Source organism: Lagopus leucura, unplaced genomic scaffold (genome assembly GCF_019238085.1).
Source record: "Lagopus leucura isolate 7727_CA_CO unplaced genomic scaffold, USGS_WTPT01 Super-Scaffold_810, whole genome shotgun sequence".
In the NCBI taxonomy this organism is placed as follows: Eukaryota; Metazoa; Chordata; class Aves; order Galliformes; family Phasianidae; genus Lagopus; species Lagopus leucura.
Window position 1 is genome coordinate 12,840,430 of NW_024962261.1, and position 17,652 is coordinate 12,858,081.

The window sequence follows — 17,652 nt, forward strand, 5'->3', positions numbered from 1 at the left end:
CACAAAAGTTCCTGAGTTTTAAGCAAAAATCTAACAGTAATTTACCCAATACAAAAAGGATGTGTATTTTAACATGAGTACTGAAAAAAAAGCTTTAATATAATACAGTATGTCACCTGTATCACATCTCACGTACTGCTTCTGTGAGTCCACCAATACCTCACCCATATAATGTCCGGTGACACACTACTTTCAAAGTAATAAGCAGGCATTCCTGACATTTGACACTGTCAAGATTCTTCAAATTTCCTAACTTAAAATGAATTTTGAAATTCATACTGAATATTCTTCATTAATAATACGAAGTAGATATGAACACAAACGTTGAGCAACTTTGTTCTACTTTGATTTCTAGTAAATCATGTTATTAGACAAAAACAAGTGATCTTTCCATTATTACAGATGATGGAGTCAAATCTTCTACATACACCATATACATGACCACTACACATATCTTTTTTCTGATGTTAAAAGAAGGAGATACTGCTAGCTATCTATTTTGATTAGTATTAACTACAAAAAATAGTCCATTAACAGCACACACAGATTCATGATCTTTAAGTTCAAAAAGAGGAAGTGTGTTAAGTGGTAAAAAAAGAAAGACAGAATCCCTACTAAAGAAATCCTGAACTCTGTATTCAGGGCATAAATCCTATTAAAAGAACAAGGAGTTCTTCCACAGGAAAACCACAATTTGAACTATTTTATTATCTAAATGTAGATGAGTGAAAGCTTTTCCTTTTTGATATTACCAATATACCCCCTTCCATTCCATCTCTTGATCTGAACTGTATCAACCAGTATCACTTCAGCTACGTGTTAGTTTTTTTTTGTTTTTGTTTTTGTTTTTTTTTACTTTTTTAAATTATTAGTACTAGTCATAGAGGATGTCAACTGCAAAGTTCCAGCAGGTTAAGACTCAAAGATACTGAATTCTGTGCAGCTATAGCACGTGATACCTTCTGTGAAACACTTAAAGCACGTAAATGACACACACAGTACATGAAAATAAACATATCTTTAAAAGAATACTTGTAACAATAACATGATTTGCAGCCTCTCAGTTACAAAATAATCCAAATACAGCAGACCATACACAAACTTGATAAAAGATTAGAAATAACAATGTTATATGAGGCAGCTACAGTTTGACTTTAATATTTTCAAATTACAGCAGGTGAAAAAAACAAGGGCAGTTGTGGGAAAGCTCAAGAAGAAAAACCCTTCAGGGATGGAGAAGCTCAACTCTGGCCATGTTAGTTCTGTTCAAAAAGACTAGGTCTTGAATACCATTCCTTCCCTCAACATTTGCCTCTCTACATACACACATTAAAAACAAACAAAAAAAAAACAACATTAAGACATTACTAGAATTTCAGCAACATATTTGGCTCATATTAACATTGGGCCAGCACTCAAGGCCAAAGGCTTCCATTCCACGCAGGATAGTGAGGACGTAAGGAGTAGTAAGCATTTGAGCCATATGCAGGAACATCCTTAATTATGCTTTGTTCACGCAATAGGTAGACAGTAGCTGCAAATCTATTTCTCAAAAGCACCAAGTCAAGCTATTCACAATCAGTACTTCCCCTTATCCCCATTGTCCCCAAAAGCTTTGGAAAGACAGAGAAATAAATGAAAACGTTTGCAAAAAACAATATTTCCCATCCAGTGAATTTAATTACACAATCAACACCGCAAACTCAATTCAGTTTTCTAAAGACTTGTTATTTTAGAAAGCTTTAAATATATTTGATCTGTTTTTAAAAGATCATCCAATAAACTTGTCAGCAACTTACTATGCAGAAAGAAAGAGGATGGAGATCAAACACTGGAATACCATCTGCCATCTGGAATAGCTTAACAAATTATATGGATTGGTGGTATTTGAGTCCAGAGCTCAATCACTAAAAAGTACATAATGTTTGTCCACATGCTCACCAATTTCCATCTGGTGACAGAAACTCCATGAAGAAAGGTCAGAATATCAACAAGAGACTATTTTAGACACTATATTTCTTATATTCAACACAGCTCTAATGCTTCACGATTTATGCAAACTACTGATTTATAATTGGAAAAAAAAAAACAACAAAAATTAAGGGACACTGCAAACAACTACATATCTGGCCCTTCTTTAAATACCTATTTGAGGACTGCATTTTGCCTAAAATAGGCAGGATCTGACAAAGAGGTGTATTTCTTTTACTATATTTTTAATTTGTGTGTGCATGTGTAAGGGAACAAAAGTTGCAGAATCTTTTACCACCTGATCTGCATACATTTCTATTTATCAAAATGTGCATAGAAGACCAGCTTCTAAATAGGAAAAAAGTAAAAATTATACAAGAAGAAAATTATTTAAAGAAAAACTTCATAATTTCTTCACTTTCATATTATTTGTAGCATTTTGATGTCAGAAAAGATATTGAAACTTAAAAAACTGATGCCTATTGATGGCTTTAATAATTCACCTACAAGACTGATACATCCTTCATTACAGCCAAATATCCAGCCTTTTCTACATCACTGCATACATCATCAAACATACCAGAACCATAAATGCATAAACAACTGTATGATATACTTATTCTGTTCTCTGTTTTGTTTTGCTGCTTATTTTGTTCTCTGCTACCTTTTAAGAGTTACTCATCTAATTCAGATGCTGCTGCTAAATAATATCTTTTTTTTTAAATTGCAACCTACAACAAAGCAAAAAGAAGACAAGAACAGATAAAAACTTTAAAGGATTACTAGAAGTTTCTCTTCATTCTTCGTGCTTACAACAATTAGGACACAAAAGCAGTTTCACTGTGTGTTACTCTATGCTATTTATAGGAGGAAGTAAGAAAGTAGATATGAAACTGTTACAAATTGTCTTAAAACAAAAATGACATAAACACAGATATGTCTAAAAACCTATGCTACACAATCATTCTTTTCACAACCAAATGGAAAGTAATTCTGTATGATGCAACAACTGTTTTTGCCAAGCACTGCATACACATTCTATTTTTAGCACATTACCACTAAGCATATGAAATCAGATTATTTTTACCAGAAAGTTTTTCCGATACGGATATAAACAGCAAGCTTCACATAAAGGCAAGATTTGCCCACACCAGTAAGGAAATCAGTTGCCACTGGCACTTAGTAGAAAGAAAAAGGGTTACTTGGGATGTACTGTGCATTGTGAGAACACACCCCCCAGAGAACTCTGAAGAAGCAGGTCAAGATGTCAAATGTACACAGAAGTGACAGAAGCATTTCAAACAGACTAAGTATTTCAACTTAAATTGACTTAATATTCCTGGGAGAGATCTAGACCTTATAAACTCCAATGTTCGGTAAAATGTTCAGAGGTATGTGATACAATCAAAAAAAAACAAACAACTTCGTTCCTTACCTAAGCACAAATTCATTTACCATTGATGTCCAAGGTGGCAGAAGTCTAGCCAAAATGATACTTTTATCAATTTAGTACTAGTGAGACTAATTTTTAATTGGTACCTTTCTGTTAATGTAACCTTTACCTGCCCTTAACCATTTTAAATGGAACACGGATGTCAGAGTACACATTTCGACAAAAAACGAATCCGTATGCCCTGAAATTGTCTTGCAAAAATTCTAACCATTGAAAGCAAGCTTGCAGGTTTTGAGCAGATGTGAGAGAGTCTATGACAGACATAGAGTTCACACATAATAATGAACTCCCGACTGCTTTCTCTTAACCAGGATGTGAAGGTGACAAAGAGTGAGTTACATTAACCAAACTAGGTAGGCTCTTATCATAATGATAAAAATGGGTTTGCTATTATTCTGGAGTTTAAAAAAAATGGCTCAACATTTCTTGTGACCTGTTATTCATACCAAACCATGAACAACTTAAAACTACTGAAAGTCAGGATTCTGTCTAACAAAGTCTTCTGCATTTTCTATACCATAAACAAAATCCTATTTCAAAATATGTAAAACTGTCTTGGGAATCTAAAATGTATTACATTAACAAGAGGCCTGAAAAGATTTGGGTTCCAACAAAAATAGTGCCACCTATTTATTTCCATGGAAATGACAATAGATGCTAAGAGCACAATAACACTCTCTGACAGAGAAAATTCTCAACTACTTTTGACACTATTTTTCAAGAGAAAAACCAGCTATGTACTTTTGCAGAGATGAACAAGAGCCTGCTAGTCACGTGTCATGGTTCTATGTTTTTGTTTTTGTTTCTTGTTTTTGGGTTTCAGTATTCCACATCAAAACATCATGTAGTGTACGGGGCATTAAAGTGTCACTGCCCCAATCCCAGGTACCTATCCCTGTACATTACAGCAGTCACAGGATCCGGCCCTTCCGGGTGGGGGGGGCATTCTCTTGCTGCCTTGCAGTGGGTGCTGGAGGTGCTTTCCTAGCCGTTCCAACCTTTCCAGGTTTGAATCGGTTCCGGGAACTCTCTCTCTCTCTTATCTTGTCTGACTTATTAATCTCAATTTCAATTAAATTGTATATTGTGTTATTTTGTATTCCGATATTATAGTAAAATAAGTTTTCCTCCATAGATTGTTGCCGCTGTTCTTTTCCTCCCTTCCTTCCTTCCCATTTTGTGGGACTGGGGTGGGGGGGGGAGGGCAGAGGCCTGTCGCCCCTGTCACGGACATAGATTGATCTGGTCAACTCCGTGACAGATTTTTGGCGCCCAAAAATAGTCCAGGTCTATTTGAGCCACCTCAATTCTGGCAGCTCGATCTACCTGATGGTTATTTTGCTGTTCTTCAGTAGCCCGACTCTTGGGCACATGAGCATCTACATGGCGCACCTTTATAACTATAGTCTTTGGGCAGCAATGTCTTTCCACAGGTTATTCATAACTGTGAAACATGTGCCATCATCAAACAAGCCAAGAGGATGAAACCTCTGTGGGAGGAAGGGCGATGGCAAAAGTACAAATATGGGGAGGCATGGCAGGTTGATTATTATCACCTCGCCACGATCTCGCAATGGTAAGCATTATGTGCTTACTATGGTGGAGGCAACAACCGGGTGGCTTGAAACATATGCAGTACCCCATGCTACCGCCCGAAACACCATACTGGGTCTCGAGAAACAAGTCCTGTGGCGACATGGCACCCCAGAAAGGATTGAGTCAGATAATGGGACTCATTTCAAAAATTCTCTTGTAAATACTTGGGCCAAAGATCATGGCATCGAGTGGATTTACCATATTCCCTATCATGCTCCAGCCTCTGGTAAAATTGAACGATACAATGGATTGTTAAAAACGATGCTAAAAGCACTGGGTGGCGGAACATTTAAGCACTGGGAGAAGCATTTGGCAGAAGCCACCTGGTTAGTCAATACCAGAGGATCTATCAATCGTGATGGTCCTAACCAATCCAGTTCCCTACATACCGTAGAGGGAGATAAAGTCCGCGTTGTACATGTAAAGAACATGTTAGGAAAGGCAGTTTGGGTTCTTCCAGCTTCTGGAAAGGGCAAACCTCTCCGTGGTACAGTTTTTGCCCAGGGACCAGGATCCACTTGGTGGGTAATGCAGAAGAATGGGGATGTCCAATGTGTACCACAAGGAAACTTGATGCCGGGGGAGTGCAGTTACTAACTCTACGTATATGTATATAGCCGTGTGTGTGTAATGCATTGTAATCATTTTTGTTTGTTTGTATATATGTATATTTTTAGCATGATGTAATGATGTAGAATAAGGGGTGGAATGTCATGATTCTATGTTTTTGTTTTTGTTTTTGTTTTTTATGGTTTCAGTATTCCACATCAAAACATCATGTAGTGTACGGGGCATTAAAGTGTCACTGCCCCAATCCCAGCTACCTATCCCTGTACATTACAGCAGTCACGGGATCTGGCCCTTCCAGGTGGGGGAGGCGCTCTCTTGCTGCCTTGCAGTGGGTGCTGGAGGTGCTTTCCTAGCCGTTCCAAGCTTTTCAGGTTTGAATCGGTCCCGGGAACTCTCTCTCTCTCTTATCTTGTCTGATTTATTAATCTCAATTTCAACTAAATTGTATATTGCGTTATTTTGTATTCCGATATTATAGTAAAATAAGTTTTCCTCCATAGATTGTTGCCGCTGTTCTTTTCCTCCCTTCCTTCCTTCCCATTTTTGTGGGACTGGGGGGGAGGGCAGAGGCCTGTCGCCCCTGTCACGGACATAGATTGATCTGGTCAAATCCGTGACATCACGTTTGTAATAATCTGTACAAGCAGAGGTGACTCACTCTCACCACTGCTGAAACTTTCTCTCCGTGTTCACATCCACTGTTAGGACTCCATAAACACACAGAAAGTGTCAAGGAATGTCAATAGGTGCCATTTTTTCCACATGTTAGAATTCAATTCCTATCCTTGCTTCATATGCACTTCTGTATTAAACACTGATTTGTCAGACTGCTTCTCTGCTGCAATCTGTCACATGGCAACTAAGTGTAACGGAATACTGGTGGGAAGGTTCAAATTCTACTGCCATACCACCACCATCTACCTCTGACGTCATGGGTCAACATAATAAAATAGGAGGCTTTACTTCCAGAGTAGCCCATCAACGAAGTTTCAGAAATGTCTTAATGCAGGCAGGGATAGTAACCCTGCTTTGAAGAAATTGAAGTATTGAGAATTTTTCTCTACCTTAAGTATTGAAATGAAAGATATAAAGGAAAAGTTTGTTGCTGAAACAAGTCTATACAGCATAGAAGCTTAATTTAGGTCAAAAAAGATCTTCAAGATCAGCAAGTCCAACCATCAAACTGACCTACTGAGTCCCATGGCCACAGCATTTCCCTTAATAACAGGGCATTCAATATCAACACTGGTCAAGATGTGCTGTGGTTGGAAGATGTCTTGTTTGACAGGAGCAGTACTGTTGGATGGGGAGGAAAAGACGAAAGAATTTGCATCCCTCTTTTTCAGTGTTTTCAGCACTTCTGCAAGTGCTCTCCACAGAGACTAAACCAATCCTTGGTTGTGTTGCTCTTCCATTAACTCCTACTGTGCAGGCAGGCGCAGAAGAGCCAATGGATGAGCTCATCTTAGCCAAGTCTCTTTCCAGCTCAGATTTATGTCCACCCCTGACCCAGCAGCAACCCAGATCACCGACATAAAATTCTCTAACTTAAGAATATAACTCAAATGGATTACCTAATATCTAATGCTCTAAGGCACCGCAATTCCAGATCACAGTAAGAATCAGTTGCTAACAAAAGTAAAAGCAGTGAGAATGCATAACCTCAAAGCACCTCTCAAAGTGTAGCCAAGCTGGAGGCCATGAAGGACTAGAGGTACAGAAAGAACCTTTTTCTCCAAAACTCTGCTTCTACCTAAGCTATACTAAGGATACTTTTATATTAAAATAGGTAAATAGCATCACCCCAAATACCCTTAATTAAGAGTTCATCACTGTGCTCTGAAGACGAAATGGAAAAAACAATAACCCAGCATCTGTTTAAACAAAGCTACAGTCATTTCAAATATCCCATCAGCACAGCCAAAGAAGAGTGTGGTATCATCATACTAATACTGGTATTCACAACACACACGACATTCTTGGAGCTATCACAGCTAGTGACTCAAGATTTCATTGTAATTGCCCCCATCTACTTGCTCTCCACCAGCAGAACTGTAGAGAGAACTGGAAGATCAAAAGCAAGAAAAAGTCTGATGGGTTTAGAAAATGAGAGTTTAGTAAGCAAAGTCGAGGAAGAAAAAAAAAAGAGAGAGATGCAAAAGCAATCACTCACCAGTAGCAGACTGATGCTCGGCCAGTGCTCAAGTAAGGTCTATTTACTATAAAATCTTCTCAGTCTTACTTCTGAGCATGATATCATACAATATGAAATATCCCTTCGGTCCACTGGTGTCGGCTGTCCCCACCCAAGCTTTGCCAACGCCCAGACTACTCACTGCACTGGGAATAGAGGGAGCAGTGTAAGAAATAGAGACAATCTAACGCTGTGCAAGCTCTATTCAGCAACCACTAGAACACTATCATCAAAACTGTTTAGGTCACAAAAATAAAATATAGCACCACACGGTGTTCTACAATGAAAAACAAGTTCATCACAGCCAAGTCATATACAAATTCATGTGAAAAGACCACTAGGACTCAAAGCACTTGTTAACACATAGGTCAGCTACAGGTGAGACAATCCAAATACTTCAAAATACCTGCAGAGAGTTAAAGAAGGCAGATACATACCAAGTTATCAGAGGACCCACCCAAACTACCCCATAACTTCAAACAGCCTAGAAATATCACTGAAAACTGCACAGATAATGTTTTAGCTTTGGATATGAAATCAACTTAGCTAATATACGTACTGAATTCAACAAAGGACAACAAATTAAACCACATTAAGGTTTTTCCTGAACAGAAGATTCTCAAACACGCCAAGAAGACTTAACTCTCTTCCGCAGAAACAAAGACTGTTCTGAAACAGCATCCTCTCCATTCATCAACCCTACAAAATCAAAGACTTCAACAACACTACATCTTGCATTTCTCAGGCTTTGACAGACATGGATACCAGAAGCAGTCTGTCAATGGTGAAACAAGTTTTTAGTTAAGCTACGCCATTTTTTCCACGGTCAAGTTTACACGAACATCAATAAATTGCATATACAAGAAACCACTGCTTTCCCACCAGAAGAATATAGAAATTACTTACATGGTATAGACTGTGGTCCAAGGCGACATGGGCATACAAATAGTCATCTAATGACAACTACCTCTGACATAGAAATGAACAGAAAAGTTACGCATTTACGAGTGTACAAGAAGTTCAAGAAAAGTTTTAAGCAGTCTTTAAGACCAGCGTCAAAGTCAAAGCCCTCTGTAATAAGCATATAAAATTCAGGAATTCATCTACCTAAGTGATCTAGAAAAAGAGGTAAACTTGACAGAAATATTACAGAAAATATCTATAAAGCCAAAATCAAATGCACTTCAGTTATGTTAAATATGTAGTGTAACCACTGAATATGCATTTCTACTATACATAAGTTCACACAACCCAGTCACATTACCAAAGACATTGTAGTTCAAACCTTAGAGAAATGTACTAACAGAAATGACAAATACAGAGCAAAACTATTTCTGATTATTTTCTAAAGACTGAAGTAAGAATTTGGACTTGCTTTATATCTAGAAAGCAGAGTCTTAGTGATGAAAAAAAAATCTAAAGGTATCTACTGCAAATCTACCCCATTTCCAAAACATAGCTTTTCCAATATAAAGTGTTTCACATTTTAGTTTTTTCTACTAGAAAACATTTTAGAAAATACTTCACATCTTGAAATTCACTATAATACTTCAAAGTCTGCATGCACATTCCACTAGTCTAGATATTCAAGTTAAATGCATTTCAGTACTTTAGAAATCATCACAACAAGATGTCTCTTTCATTTAAATTCTGGGACACAATTGAAGACACTTCTTCACAGTTTCTGTTTGTGTCAACTGCATGTACTAAAAATTTCTGCTCAGGACACTTCTTTATTATTTCTCCAGACATCCAGAAGATCTTGAGCATTGTGTCAGTTTCAAACATCTCAAAAAACTGTCTAAGTTCTCTATCTATTCTGGATGCAGTTTGTTTATTTGCAACCTACATTATACTTCTTTTTCATAATGATATTACATTCAGATATCTAGTTACAAAAAAAACAGTAGATCTAAAGTAAAACCTGTGCCTTCTGTAAATAAAAGCACAGTGCAGTACAGAAAACAAACCCGACTACCAAAATGTTCACTTGATCTACTGTAAATTATATGTAAGACAGGAACTCACAAAGGCTAAGTGTAACCTTCAGATGTTAGTTTCCTTAGGTTTTCTGTACAGCTGCTAGAAAGAAGAAAGAGCAAACTTGAAAACCACACACAGAACTCAAATATAAAGTGATTTTTTCAGCAGCGTATTTAAGGTTTTGACTACAGCTCCACAAAACAGTAATGGCTTATTTTGTATCAATATTTGAATTCAACAATTTTAAGCACTCAACTTGATAAATTTTTTCTGCATGCTCTTGTAACAAATTATAAGGGCACTGAGAAAGTCATCATCACTTCTTGTCACAAGCCACTTCTTAAAGTGAAGAACTAAGGGATTCCACCCTCTCAAATTTTATCTAGAATTTGATACTTTCAAGGCAGGTTAAAATGGAAAAAAAAAAAAATCCACATTAACTCTATCTTGTTTTTTTTTTCTACCAGATTTAAAACGATAATATTTTAAGTTATTAATACAGAATAAACAAAAAATAAGCATAGTGTTTGTTTTTAATCAGCTATTGAAACTTACCACAAGCTTACTACATTCTTTCATAGCCTAAATTAAATAATTTAACTCCATTTTTTGTAAACTTTCTAGTACACACCAATCTGTTCAGTGGCACATACATAGCTCATTATTACTCAAAATTAATTCTAAAGACAGATATCCATCCTGCAAATAACCCAATACTTCAAATAACAGATGTTGATTACAGTTCTGTGTGATTGTATTAGATGCAAACCTTAGGTAAGTGCTCTGTCACAACAGGAAAGGACTAGTCACCAAGCTACATCGTCCAACTATGTCACTGTCTACAAGTACATCAATTTAACTTGGAAAGTTTATACCATGTATGTTCAACCCACAACCTGTGGACTGCATGCAGCCCAGCACAGCTTGCAATGTGACCTGGCTTCTACTGCCACATCATCACAACAGTGGCTCTGTCCTTCCACTTGAAATAAAATTAAAACCATTTACTCATGGTGAGTTTATTAAGTAAGGGAGGTATATGGAAAGTGTGGCAGATATAATGTATCCTCATAAAAAGAAGTTTTACAAAGAAACAGGAAAATCTATTGAGAGAAATTTAGAGAGTAAGGCTGCTAATTTCAAATTTTATGCTTTAGAGATAGATGAAAGTACTGATGCTACAGACATGGCTCACCTTGCCATTTTCACTAGAGGTACTGATAACAAATACAATATCACTGTAGAAATGGCTTCTTTGGTATCACTGAAAGATACAACTAAATCTCTGTATTTATTTGATGCAGCAAAAAAAACCTCATAAAAGCAATTTTCTTTCACTTGTCCACAAATCTGATGTACCAACCGTTACCCCAGTTATGGTTGGTAGAAAAGGGACTTAATAAAATTAATAGAAGATGTTGCAATTGCAACTGGCAACTCAAGTTTGATGTAATACCACTGCGTCACACACCAAAAAAATTGATCTGCAAAAGCTTTAGAAATGACTGATGTCTTGTAAATAATCATGAAAGCTGTGAACTTAATAAAGTCCAGGGGACTGAATCATCACCAATTGGATGCTGATTATGGGAACTCCATTTTCAGTGAACATACATTACCTGCAAATTTTGAAATGGAATGTATAAATTTGCAGTGAGACATTCAACTAAAAAAAAAAAAAAAAAAAAAAAAAAGAAATTAGGCAGTCTGTCTTTACCACACTTCTATAGGGCATATCATCTTACAAGAGAAATATATCCCTTGCTTCATAATCACATCTTATTCATGTCATCAGTTCTTGGCGATATGTATATTTCTGAACAATTACTGTCAAGGAAGAAACATAGAAAGAATAATATTTCATCAAATAATTCTGACAAACACCTTCAGAACTAACAATTGCAGCAACTTCCACCAAACTAGATAATGACACACTGATTTCACAAAAACAGGGTCAAATATACCACTAGATTTATGTTTTTTACTAAAACAAAAATCAGAGCAACAAAAATACATTAAAAGTAAGTTTTGTTACTTAAATACATTAGCTATATTATATATTTTACATGCAGCCCAGGACAACTACTATTCACACAGGCAAGCCAGAAGTCTGGACACTCATGGGTTATACCCTTAAGAATCATCACTATAAGCAGAGGATCAACTTGGACAAAGTTGTTTTTTTAAAATAAATTTTAATAGCAGAGATCTCATGTCCGAGATGAATTCTGTTCCAATAGGAAAGGAGAGTGAAGACTGCCTACATTACTAGGGTTCATCAGCCACTTACATTTCCACTGTTGAATCACGTATGTCACACAGAAGGAAGCATGGTGAAATACTGCACCATTAGCTTCAAAAGGCAAATTTAAAAGTTAGATCAATTAAATAAAGCTAAAAAATGCTTCACTAAGTGGCTTTCAAAATTTGTCTTTCCATAATAGCCTGATCTTAAATACATTATTTACCAGCTTCACAAACTACAATGAGCTCACAAATTACAATGAGCTATGATCCACAGCTCATACAAGACCAAAAAAGGAAGAAAAACTGCAAGGAAATATCCTTAACTGGCATCCTGGAGCTGAATAAACCAATTACCATAAACTTTTTTTTTTTTTTTTTTTTTTTTTAAGAAGGAGAAAAGAATTATACTGCGGCAATATTAGCAGTGTAGAAAGCTGTTCCTACTTCCACTAGAATCTGTGAAAAAAATTGTAAGAAAAGTATTGTGTGGTTAAAAGTAATGTCAGTTCAGCTAGTCTTCAATTAGTGACAAAACTGAGTCTCTCTTACACAGTAAATTAGAAGTGTCCTTGCACTGAAAGAAAAACTAAAGTTATCACTAGAAAAATATAAAATCCAGATGAAATAGATATGCAGGTGTTTTGAGCACACAACACAGGAAGAGAGAGACATCTGAGTGGATGCCCTGGATAAGGCATATGCAAGCTGTAAACTCCAAACTCCACAGATTACTATGAATACAATCACAGGACAAAACTGTCACACAACCGACCAACCTGCCACTGAGTCTAGTGGTCTACCAGCAGCTTGCACCAGTTTGAATCTAAGCGTTGGTAAAAGTCTGAAGTGGAAAGAGACAGAACCTAGTTATAATATACCTTTGAAGGGATTTACTTAGGGCAGTTAAATGCACTTATAGACAAAAATATTTAGAAGGCACTAAAGTATTTTCACATGTTATTTCAGTCCTCAGAAGGGAACTGTGAAGTGGTACATTAACTCTACTCTCAATTCCTATGTATGACCTTGTAAGATATTACTCTGTAAGATATTATTCTGTCAATGTCTGTGTCTCAAAGTTTGCTGGGGACACCAATGGACTTGTTCAAGTCCAGACAAGTCCCGAGCAAGGACGGTGAAAACCTTTGTCTTAAGGAGACATATGGATAAGTCCAGGCAAGCCCTAGGCAAAGGTTGTGAAATCCTTTGTCTGGGGAAACGCAGATGGGCAAGGCCAGGGGCGACGAGAGCGAGATGAACTGCAGCTAAATAGCTGTGAAGTGCTCCTTTGTGTGGACCTATCTCAGGATGATGGGCCATCTTAGAGGGTACTCAGTGACTCTTGCTCGAAGCCCATCCTTGTCACGTAGGCAGGAGAACAAGGAGGATAAAAGAGGAACTGAAAACCACGAGGATAGGTTTCTGACAAGAGATTCCTCAAGAAGAACGGAGGTTTCTGACAACAGACTCCTCATGAAGGAGAGAGGAATTCCGGAAGATAGAGGGATTCCTGAAGATTGAGGTGATTCCTGCATACTGTCGAACTCTCCTGAGCCTGCTGCCTGACCGCTGTTGCTGCTTCAAGGATTTGCTCCTCGACTTCCTCGTCTACCTGCCTGCTGCCCAAGGCCGGTCACGCTGCTGCTCCCCGTCTTCTGCTGCGTTCTGCCTGGGACCTTCAAACGCCGTGCAACGGGACGCTGCTGGATCCTGCTGGTGACTATCCCCGCTTTACGCAACTCCTGCTTCTTTTCCATCTTTTCTATCGCCCTCCTTCCCTTCCCCGTCTCCCTGATTAGGTCTTAGTAATAAACTGGATGCAACAACATATGAACCGTTGTTTCTTAATCTCACACCGGGTATACAGATATTAAAGAACCTCATCTCCCTCCTATAAATTGGAGCGAGACAGACCTGGAGCCCTAACAACCAAAGTATGATCTGGGAAAGAACTATCCTCTCTGTTTGCTTACTTAACAGAAACTGGGAAGAAAAAAAAAGGAGATTCTAACCACATTTGTACTTCTGTGCTACTCTTGCAAGACTAGCTTAAGTATTTGATGGTTGTTAACAGCACTATTTTCCCCCTTTGCATTTTCATTCAGTCCATAACAAAAACTCATAAATGAAATTTTCAAGGATTGGCCCTCCCAGGCCTGTCTACTTCATAAACCTCTGCCAGAAAAACGATACCAGCTGGAAATGTCAGCCATAAAGTACAAACCATATAATAACTAACTTAGCTGTGCTGGAAAGAAAGTCTTGATGTACTCAAATTATGCAAAACAAACAAACAAAAACCCCCACTTCTGTTGGCTTTATTCACACCACAGAGTCAAGCAATGAATTTTTGTTGGCAGAAAATTACTGCATTTCCAAGAGGGGAGCTAATTGGCAAAGCTGCAGTGACTTAAACTGCTTTAGATCAAAGAGTTTTTAAAGAGCCCCAATACCCAAATTTTTCAAGCTACCTGGAAAGCTAGTTGCAACAACAACTAAAAGATTAGTTATCCATATTCTGATACATCTGATACATCTCAATGATTTCTGAAAGAATGTCTCCCAGGAACAGATACAGAAATCTATCAATTAGAAAATGCCCTCAAGCCTTCTTTGATTCACGTATACACAAAGAAAATAACTTATCAATCTCACAATCTCTATTTTAGTTAGTGCAGTTCTCTTTGGTGAAGCAATACTGAATAACAAATTCTTGCACACTCAGCTGTCTTGGCTGCAGAACTGGAAGACATACAACATAAGTCCACGTAAACGAAGACTGGTCCCATATGCTCACTGCAGAAAGGCCAATATTTTATTTATTTACTTTTAGACAAAGAAAGACTAAGAAGTGACCTCCAGCCAGAGAACCTGGAACAGAAGCAGAAGGCCTCTGAAGATCCCAACTGAATGCATTAGAATGCATTTTCACAGAATCACAGAACCCTTAGATGACCTTTAAAGGACCCTTCCAACTCTAAGGATTCTATGATTCTATGAAAATGCATCATAATGCATCCAGCTAGGCTCTTCATTGATTTCTACATACACCTTTTGATCAGTGCTAGAGCACTGATGAAGAACTTCCTGCATCCATAAGTAAAGTGCATCAGAAAGGAGATACAAAGGGAACAGGAGAAGCAAAATACTCAAAATGAACAAGAAAGCAGAAATGAAAGTATACAACTGCTGGCACATCTATAGTCTTTTACAGAATTCCTCCTCTTTTCTCTCAGTTCACCATGTAATAATCCCATAATTTGGAACCACCCTCATATCCACACCATTCTTCAGCAGACTTTAAATCTTTTAATCAACCATACTGTCATTTAGCAAGCATCAGTTAGATGTGAGCTTTTGTGGACTAGCCCTTTGAAGGAAACAAGACATTTGGCTTGTGGCTTTCATAGATTTTTGTTGATAGCTGAGGAATGGCAAGATTTAAGGGCCTTTAATTTCTTCCAGACATAAAAGGGAACTACACTCTAGGACAAAGTTGCTCAATCTGTGGTCAGTAAAATACCAGATGGTGGTCCAAAATATCATCGTAAAAAAATGTGTTTTTAAAACTATACATTCCCACATACGCAAGAAATGAGGAAATACAGAAAAAATTAAACAAACATTCAGAGTTTAGCCTAACTGAATTGCGCCATAGTGCAAAACCAAATGAGACATTTCACAAGTTGATCCTTCAATTTTTAAAAGAAATAAAGTAATTTTTAAATAAAACATTGTCCTTTAACACTTAAGTTTGAAAACTTTCTTCTGTTCTACTGAATTTCCAAATAAAGACTCTCAAAATATTTCACTAGATACAGTATGTTCCTCAGTCCCTCCCTCTCTCTGACTTCTCTAAGCCATTATCTGTTTTCTCCATATTCTCTATGCTTTCTGTTTTTTCCCTCTCTTCATATAAACTTCTTAACATCTTCTACAGAAGCAACCCATACGGCCACTGAGCTCTTTCTGATCATTATCATTGGCAAATTCTGTTTCAAATCTTCCAGCTCACCCTGAATTCCACTTACCACTATTGGAACATCGTAATTTTACTGGTTTAGTCACAAGAGCTTCCTTCCACAGACCTACCCTCTTATCTGTCACTTTTTATTTCTGTTAAGTTACGACAATTGTTCCATACTCTGACTCCAAACCCTGATTTAAGATCTAACTATCCAGTCCTACTCTTATTCACTCCTCACAGTTATTTTCACTTCCTATGTCCACATATAAACATTCTTGCATCTTATAGAGTTGTAAAGGACATCTATCCAACTCTTCTGTAACGAACAGGAACACGCACAGCTAGATCAGGTTGCCTAGGGTCTGATTTAGCCTCCATTGAAAGTCTCCTGGGACAGGGCAACCACCACATCTCCGGGCAACCTGTTCCAGTGCATCAACATCATCACTGTAAAAGACTTTTCCTTATATCTAACTTAAATCTACGCTCTTTAAGCTTGCTGTTATTTCCCCTTGTTCTATCACCACAGACCCTGCTAAAGAGTCTGTCCCCTTTTTTCCTGTAGCTCCCCTTTAGATACTGAAATGCCACCATCAGTTCTCCCGAGAGAAGAAGACCTTGCACTTGAATTTGCTGAACCTCATAAGGTTCTCCTCAGCCAATTGCTCATGCCGGTCTAGGTCCCTCTGGATGGTATCTCATCCCTCTGGTGTGTTGGCAGCCAAAATAGCTGAGTTGTCCACAATCAGCTTTCTAAAAACCTACCCTCTTAAGTTGTTTTTCAAGACAGACAAACAGACAACAAAGCAGTCTTTACATCTTAACAAGAAAACGGCTCTGCAAAGCCATCCAATTAAGAATAGAATGCAACTTCGATTTTGTAAATACTATTTAAATAGGATACCCGAATTCTCTTCACTCAAAATTAGCCTGATCTCAAGCTACCATTAAATTCATGAATGTCAAAAAAATTGAAAAAAATAATTGTTGAAGGACTCAATTAATAGACACATTTTCGCATGTTTTCTAACACCTAACTTGAAAACACCATTTGCGTGTGTTCCTCTGAACACTCACCACTCTTCTTCAGTTTAAAAAAGGCAGCTTTTAACTTTTTCCCAAAGATTACTGTTAGTTACTAATGTCTACAACTTCCTTCAAAATCAAGATGCAACTTTTAAATGAAATACATTGATTATCATACTGTCATGTATTACTAAATGCCATATGGACTACTCCGTTTTTTCAAAATGATTCTTTACGGAAACCCTATAAGCAGCACACTGCAGCTGAATGAAAATAGTTATTAAAACTAATAACAATAAAAAGTTAAACTACACAAGAATTACTTACACACATTACTCAAGTAAAAACTGGACACAAGGTTTTGCATTTAAAATTGAATTAATTATGCTATGTGTGGTTAGTAAACACAGCAGAGAACTCTAAAATTTTAGAACTTATCTTCTCTATCCTGACAGTTCTATTCCTATACTAGAAAGAAGAAATGGATTTATTTAACCATTTGAAATTTATTAAGATTCAATTTGAACAAATTGAATTGTACTGGACATCTGAATATAAAGACACTATTCATCTACAAAATACATGTCTGCTTCCACTGATTTTGATATGTTGACAAATTCCCAAATTCTTGTTCCCAGCTTATGG

General features: G+C 37.3%; 1 protein-coding gene across 1 annotated transcript in view; it reads right to left on the reverse strand.

Annotated features, from left to right (window-relative positions):
- Positions 1 to 17,652, reverse strand: part of AUH (AU RNA binding methylglutaconyl-CoA hydratase) — a 112,537-nt gene that overhangs the window by 81,701 nt on the left and 13,184 nt on the right. The gene's annotated exons all lie outside the window — the stretch shown is intronic.